Source organism: Hibiscus syriacus, unplaced genomic scaffold (genome assembly GCF_006381635.1).
Source record: "Hibiscus syriacus cultivar Baekdansim isolate YM2019G1 unplaced genomic scaffold, ASM638163v2 tig00000329_pilon, whole genome shotgun sequence".
In the NCBI taxonomy this organism is placed as follows: domain Eukaryota; kingdom Viridiplantae; phylum Streptophyta; class Magnoliopsida; order Malvales; family Malvaceae; genus Hibiscus; species Hibiscus syriacus.
In genome coordinates, this window is record NW_024061782.1 from 3,067,319 (window position 1) to 3,073,666 (window position 6,348).

Consider the following 6,348-nt stretch of genomic DNA (forward strand, 5'->3'; position numbering starts at 1 on the left):
CAACCTGTACCCGATCCGAATACGAGTCTGAGGTGTCACATTGACTTTTCAAAATTTGACTCTTTACAGAATTCAACGAAAATTTAAAACTTTCATTAAAATAAAGGTAATTTATTTACATAAATTGACCAAAATAACCAAAATCGATCAGAGCATTCATAACTGACACTTTTCTTACATGCCAACACATTATACACAACAAAATACATACTTTATCAGTTACTTCTGATCTGATCTTCTAGTAGTGTTGCTGTTCTTGCCACTCCTATTTTTGTTCTTCCCGATTCTTGGTACCTACGTGTAAATCACTTACACGCTAAGTCATAGACTTAGTGAGGCATAATAAAATATAAAAGGAAACTATAGCTATTTAAACATACATGAACATGTAATCTTGTAATGCCATACCAACAATATAACATTAAATATAATGTAAGGTATACATATACCTATCACACGTTGTTTCCATCACAATCCTTATTATCATCTATATCTTGTAATTATAGCCTCTTATACCTAACAATACATACGTCATCATATAAATCATACAATTCATATCACAAAACATATACAACACATGTTATTCCTTTATTAGCCCATGTAGACATGTGAGAATTGTATATATGTGAGTCTATTGAGGTTGTGCACTATGTTGTCACCACAGCTCGTATGGGGTCCCACTTGGGGCATATGAATTTGTCCCGAAAGACCACTATGAAATATCCCGAAGGATCACTGTATGTCCCGAAAGACCACGTAGACCCTCGACTCTTGGCATGCCAACTATACCTATAGCTCTCGTATCATATAACATGGGCATTTTCACTTATATCATTTCACATATACTATTTCATATCACATGTCACTGTTCATATGATTTCATATTCCTATGTCACTTATCTTATAACACTTCTCATGTGTTCATCTAGCATGTATATCATTTCATATATTAATATCGCATAATCATGTATTCAAGTAACTCATAGTCCTATATCTTATCATAAATTCTTATATTATTATATGTATCTGTACACTCATTCACAGTTACCATAACATATATTCACATATATCATATAACATATACAATAACCAATAACACACATATATCATGACAAATATATACTCATATTAATGCATATAAGTCATATCACACAATATCAATTCTAATCATTATTCTACTCATGCAATCATGTATTTCAACATGTAAGAAACAGACTTATTGCAAGTCTAATTTCCCATCAAGTCATATTTAATATCTGTATGCACTCACCTTGGCCTCACTGACTATTAATTATTCCTATGACTTCCTTCCTTTTGATCGGATTCTAACTCGGTGATCGTTCCAAAACTTGCTCGATTTCGGTATCTATATAATCATACATAGATCCATATTAGTATTCTAATTGATATATTCAAATTGCTCACTCCTTAAATTAGAAGAAAGACTGATTACATCTTTAATTTAAGGTATGCATCGGTACACTCTGTAGTGCATCGGTACATTCCTTAACTTGTGCATCGATACACAAATCACATTTGATGTTTTATTCTAAGGGGTATATCGATGCAATCCTCATGCATCGATACACTAATTTCATTCGATGTTCATTTATTTGAGAGTGCATCGATATACATTGTAGATGCATTGATGCACATAACCCAGAAATTTCATTTTAAGCACGAAATTCACTCTCTTTTCATCTCAACTCTTCAGCTTTCACCTCCTTTAATATCCCTAACTTGCATACACTTACTTAAACTAATTTATACCCATTCAATATCTCTTAAACTTCAAAAATTCAATCCTCCACATAAAATTCAAGAATCTCACTCAAATTCCAACTTGATCTAAATCCAATACTAACACTTCATATTTCTTAATTTAACCTTTGAAAAATCAAATTTATCTTCCAATTTAGCTTATTAACTCATTATCAAAATTTCACTTAAAAACTTCTTAACTTTAATTCCTCCCAATTCCTCTATTCTTTGTTTTAATGCTAGCTTAAGCCTTCCTTAGGCTTAAGTATCACTTAAGAATCATAAATCCGACTTAAATTCAATGAATAATTAACTATCTAGAAAACTCACCTTATCAAGCTTGTGCTCACGACTAGAAGAGGATGAAGAAGAGAACTCTAGAAAGCTTCCTTTTTCTCCTTCATTCCCACGTGTAACCCATATATATCCCCACTTAATAATTATATTTCCATCAAATTACCATTTTACCCTTCCATATTTCCTTCTTTAATATTTAAATCCTACACAACATTTTTTTCATGTTAGTCCCCAAACTTTCAATTTATCTACTTTAACCAACAATTTCTAAAATATTTCAATTTAGTCACTAACCTGATGTTGAGGATATTATAGTTTCTTAATTTAGGAAAAGATACAATTCTAGGTAAAGTTGAAAAGATTTAATTAAATAAAATAGATAATAATAAATAAAAGGGAAATAATAAAATAATAAATATAAAAAGGGGTTTTAAATTATTTAAAGAAGAATAAAAAATAAATAAATAAATAAATAAAATAACTGAATTAGGATAAAGAAAACTTATTGTGAAAGCAGCCTCAAACTTCAGCTTTACCTCAAATTCCTCGGATCATCGAAACAATTTTTTACTTCAAGATTCATGTCGGCTTACAAGGACAATTCTTCGCTGCCAACTCGGATTGTGTTGTTTCAACAACAACTGATTCTGATCTCAGTTTCCTCTTAGCAAACAATTTTGCCAAGTGTGTTCTCGGAAAGTTGAATATGCTTCAATAAGAAAATCCTTCTTCAAACGTTAACCATAACAATATCTGGACCAATGTCGAAATCGTTTTGATTTGAAAAGTAAGCTCAGAAAACAAAGAGGGAAATCCAAAGCGATTTAAGTACCTTACAATTCTCACGTTTGGAATTGAGCCTTCGCTTCAGTCTTCGGCTTGAGATAAAATTAGCTAAGCATGACCAAAGTCATACTTAGCATAATTGAAAAGTATGCAAAAAATAGAGAGAAAGCTAGAGAGGAAAAGAAGATTTTATTCTCAAATGAGATAGATATGTTTCTAGGCTTACCCTGATATGGTATTTATAGCCTTCAAATTCCTAAAAACAAACTAAAACATCTTAAATCCTAATTAAAACACTTAAAACTATTTAAACTAAAATACCTATAAAATAATATTTAAAATAATATTATAAATCCTAATTAAAATACTAAAACCTATTTAAACTAAAATACCTAAAACAAAGATAAAATATAAAAATAATATCCTAAAACTTAATTAAAATACTAAAACCTATTTAATGTAAAATACAAAGAAAAAATATAATGTTTAAAATATTATTCTAAACTTGAGTTTAATTCAAATCCAAATTCCAGTCAGCTTTGATTCTGAAAATAAAAAAACTGCATAATTTTGTCTTTTTTGTGCAATTTCCAGAATCTGACGTCCTATACAAAAAATGAATTAAAACGAACAATTAAACCATAAAAACCAATGATTAAGGAGTAATTTAAAAGCAAAATATTAACTAAATTAAGAACTTATCAAATTCCCCCTCACTTATTCAATGCTTGTCCTCAAGCATTCATCAATTAATACATCCAAATCACAAGTTGCCATCTTCAATTTCAATTTATTCCTCAAACTTCCAATCGAACAAAGTCTATGATATTTGTCGAATTCAAGTAACAATCAAGCAAAGGTACAACCAAAAAAAATTTAAAGTAAGCAAGATAACTCAATTAATTGCCAACTTCAATGAAACATGACTCAATACCTCACAAATATTCACATATATCCGCTCAAAGTGTTTGGGGTAAATGAAATCGCTCAAACCAAAACTAATCAAAATATTACCATAGGCTTGGAATCCAATCAAGACTCCACTACGAAAAATGAACATAATGCAATAGTCAAGGGGTTTTTAAACAAGGTGTAACGGGGCTTAGGTTAGGGTAGGGAAAGGCCGAAAAGAAAGGTTTAAAATATCGAAATAAGATATCAAAATAATTAAGAACAATCCACGAATTAACATGAAGCGCAATGAAGAACAAAACAAGGAAAAAGAATAGATGAAAGACAATTGAAGCGATCGATTTTTTCTTCCTTTTTCTTGTTTTTTTTTCTCGAACAAAGGGTCTTTTCTTCTTCTTCTTCTTCTTCCTTTTTCTGTTCGAAATGGTGAACAACTTGTTTTTCGGGTTTTTTTAAACATTGAATTTTTTTTCATGGAACAACAATGATACAATATTTCAAGTCTCGGCAAGGGTCTGAAAAGAGAGGAAAAATAAAAAGAAAGGTTTCGGGTTTAATTATGAGGTGTAAAACAAAGAAAGGGAAATAGGCTCAGATGTTGTTCACTAGTGGATATATAAACGGGTAGGCTTTTTGGGAAGAGTGGGTTTATCCTAGGTGCCCCTATCATATTAAAACATTACATTCAACATGTAGTCTCGATATGCATTGTGATTACAAGTTCTAGAATATCCTAATTAGTTCGGCACACACAAGTTAAACAATGAGCAAGAAAGAAAATGTATGCTCGTTAGGCTCAAATCTCACACGAAAGTTTATATGCATTGAGTCAAGTTTATCTCTATCGACAAAAGCATGAAATATCAATACTCAACAAAAATTTCAATAGATATATCAATCACCAATCATGCAAATTAAATTCGTTTAAAAACAAAATCATAATCCAAAACGAAGAAAAATTATAAAGCCAAATTCAAGACTAGCAACCAACGATCCCAACATATCAATATCAGAATAACTCAATTTCAAACAATTAAACAAATCAAGGAAAATTTTGACACGTGCTTATCCTTCTCCCCTCACTTAATTCGTTTTGTCCCGAAGTGTATGTCGAATTTAAAAACAAAGAGAGGGGAAAATGAATACTCCCCAATCTAGTGGCGACCACAGCCATGATCATATCGAGACGAGCGACGAAGGTAAGAAATATTCGATCGAAATTTGAATTTGTTCAGAGAAAAATAAAATAAAATTAAGCATCTGATAAAATAAAATAAAATAAATGAAATGAAATAAATTTGGCTAAAAATAAAGAAAAATTAAAATGAAAATAAAACGAAATGGGTTGCCTCCCATCAAGCGCTTTTGTTTAACGTCGTTAGCTCGACGACCTAATTTTTCAAAATGTGTGTTCCGCAAAATTGATTTCTTTAATTAGACCAACCAGAGCATTTTTATAATACGACTTTAGACTTTGACCGTTAACTTTAAATCGAACTCCTGAGTTATCTTCAACTTCAATAGCACCTTGAGGAAATACTTGAGTTACTGTAAATGATCCGAGCCATTTTGATTTGAGCTTTCCTGCAAAAAGTTTAAATTTGGAGTTAAATAACAAAAACTTTTGACCGACATAAAAAGTTTTAAAAGAAATTCTACTATCGTGAAATTCTATTGAGTTAATCGAATGACGAAATTGGCCAAGAGGGGGGTGAATTGGCAATAAAAATTTTGTGGAAGCTTTTGCAGAAAATTGAAAGTAATTGCACATCGATTTACAGTGGTTCGACTTTCTCAAACAAAGTCTACGTCCACTACCTTAGCTATCCACACTAAGGATTTTCCAACAAATTCACTAATTTGTTCTTTCTTTTGAGGCCAAAGAGATAACCTTACAATTCCCTCAAGAGTATACCCCAACTCTTGAGAACACTCTTTTCTCAAAGAGAAGATTACAAATTTGCAAACTTACAAGAAAACCTCACAAGGTAAGATGTTTGCACAATTCTAGAACAAGAAAATAACACTCAAAGAAAATTACAAATGAGCACAATAAGTGTTCTTTGAAAGCAAAATGAATATTGAATGAAAATTGGCTTGAATTACACAAACTTTGTGTTTGATGCTTTCTCTCTTGTTTCTCTATGATTTTCTTGCTGATCAAGGGCTTCAGAACTTGTTTAAATACACCTTGGATCACTTCTGAACGTTGGGGATGATTAGAGAAGATATTATAGTCGTTTTAGTGTGAAAACATTTAATAAAACAGCTTGGAGCGTGGGGGGAATCGGTTCCCTCTCATAGGGAATCGGTTCCCTAAGTGTAAAATTCAAATATTTCGACCGTTGAACAGGGGGAATCGGTACCCCCTTGGGGGGAATCGGTTCCCTCCGAGCATTCTGGAAATCTCGGAGCCAAACCATTCAGGGGGGAATCGGTTCCTCCTATGGGGGGGAATCGGTTCCCTCTGAGCAATCTGGAATTTTTGGCTTTGAATTGGTTCGAAATACTTTGTAAAATTATTTTGAAATTGTTTTATGATTAAAACTTAATTTTACACTTAAGTAAGGATCAAAAATGATTTTTGAAATA